Below are 2,086 nucleotides of genomic sequence, written 5' to 3'. Positions count from 1 at the left end.
TTATCTGTGAAGGGAACCAAGCACATACAGATTGCCTCACTAAGCAGAGATGAAGGGAACATTTGAGAGCAAATATTGCACTATGTTTGTGAAACGGAGTCTTTGCAAAACTGATTAGCTGGAATCGACAAAGGACAGCTTGCCTTAGAGCAAGTTGATGGGGTTATCAAGGTAGGTCCTTTCAGTTATTTTAGAAGTTTCCAAAAAATACTACCTTTGAAGAGTGGAGGGTAAGTTGTGCCTCTGTGTCTGTGATGGCTGGTGGCTGCCAGTCGATGGCAGCAGGCTTCGTTTAGGCGTGCACCTCTTCCTCCTGGTTTCCCTATCTGCCCTTCAAGGAAGCGCAGATGGCAGAGGACTTCCCTTAACTGTGCAGACTACGTCGATGTTCTTTCTGAATGCCTACTTGAGATCATGTTTACAGGGTAACTTACAAACACCGGGGTATCAGACGGAGAAGGAAGCCAAGAAATCTAAGGCAATACAAAATCCTCAAAACTGACCAAAATCCTCACAACTGGACCACGGGGCTAACATCATGATCGATGGAGAAAAGTTTGAAGTTGTCAAGGATTTCATCTTGCCTGGATCCACAACCAGTGCTCCTTCAAGCAGCAGTCAAGAGATCAAATGGTACTGCGTTAGGTAAATCTGCCCTACAAGACCTCTTAGAATGCTGAAGAGCAGGAAGGATACGGTGTTGGGCTGGTTGGCCCAATAAACCTCAGTATCACAGATACTATAAATGTGAGGACTCACTTGTGCCTGACCCAAGCCATGGATTGTCACTCACCTCATATGGTAGGTGAAAGGCGAACACTGAAGAACATCAGGAAGGTTAAAGAAGAACGAGGCATTTGAATTGTGGTGCTGGAAAGAATATTGAAAATACAATGGACTGCCAAAGGACAATTAAATCTGTCTTGTCAGACGTATGAGCAGAGTGCTTAGATGCGCAAGGAGCCTCACATACTTCGGACGTGTTGTCAGAAGAGACGGGTCCTGGAACAGGACATCATGTTTGGTAAAGGAGCAGCCAAAAAAACCAGGATGGCCTCAGGGAGCTGGATTGGCACACTGGCTCCAACCATGTGCTCAAGCCGAGGAATGCTGGTGAGGCTGGCGCAGGGGCAGGCAGTGTCTCCTGCTGCTCTGAACTGAAGCAATGGCGCCTAACAACAACAAAATACCATTAGCATTCTTGCTTCTGTGACAGATATACTAAAACTGAAATGATACAGAGACGATTACCTGAGCCCTGCACAAGAATGACATGTAAAAACATCATCATAAATATCATTCCATCACATAGAATCCAGTTTGTATATACTTTCCTCTACAACCTAGACCTACCCAAATTAAATCTCAAGAGAGAACGTGAGATACTCAAGTGGCCTTTTCTCTAAGTTAACGATGGTTTCACCTTTGCCTGATATATTTCCCAGGAACATCAGGTGTTTCCACAATTATGCAGACTTGTCACTGACTGACCAATGAATAGACCAGGGGAAATCTGTTACTCAGTATGATTGCTACTGGTCAGCTGGACCTCTAAAGCTTGCGCTGCTTTATTTGTTTCCTGGACTGTCTCAAACTCGCAAGCTCACTAATATGGAGTCAATCTGGCTCATAGTGACCCTCTAGGACTGGGCGAACTGCCCCTCTGGGTTTCTAAGACCGTAACTCTTTATAGGATTAGAAAGCCTTATCTTTCTCCCACAGAGCATCTGGTGGCTTCGAACTACCCAGCTTGCAGTTGGTAGCACAACACATAACTACTATGCCACCAGAACTCCTGGACCTTAATCAACCTTAATTTGGGGACTCACATTTTAGTTCAGGAACTTACAAAATAGGGCAAGAATCATTGTGCATACTGTTAATAGGCATGGTCTCAGATACATACTAGTAAATTATTTTTAGACACAATGACTGATCACTGGGCTACTGACTGAAAGGTCTGAGTTAACCAACAGGTCTTGGGGCAGGGGGGGTGTTACAGTGACTATATACTTCTGATGAAATTATAGCCTAGGAAACCATATGAGGCTGTTCAATCAGTCATATTAAATCACTATGAGTCAAC

The 2,086-nt window shown here is 44.4% G+C and overlaps 1 non-coding gene across 1 annotated transcript; it reads left to right on the top strand.

Moving 5' to 3' along the window:
* Positions 1-1,200: 1,200 nt before the first annotated feature.
* On the top strand, positions 1,201-1,303 carry LOC115869421. The gene has a single exon (XR_004046172.1). It is a non-coding gene; the product is annotated as a U6 spliceosomal RNA (small nuclear RNA).
* The last annotated feature ends 783 nt before the right edge of the window (positions 1,304-2,086 follow it).

The sequence above is a fragment of the Echinops telfairi genome, unplaced genomic scaffold (assembly GCF_000313985.2).
Source record: "Echinops telfairi isolate 266 unplaced genomic scaffold, ASM31398v2 ScPeMD7_25;HRSCAF=90, whole genome shotgun sequence".
Classification (NCBI taxonomy): Eukaryota; Metazoa; Chordata; class Mammalia; order Afrosoricida; family Tenrecidae; genus Echinops; species Echinops telfairi.
The sequence above is the reverse complement of the archived record's forward strand: the minus strand, read 5'-3'. Positions and strand labels throughout refer to the sequence as shown.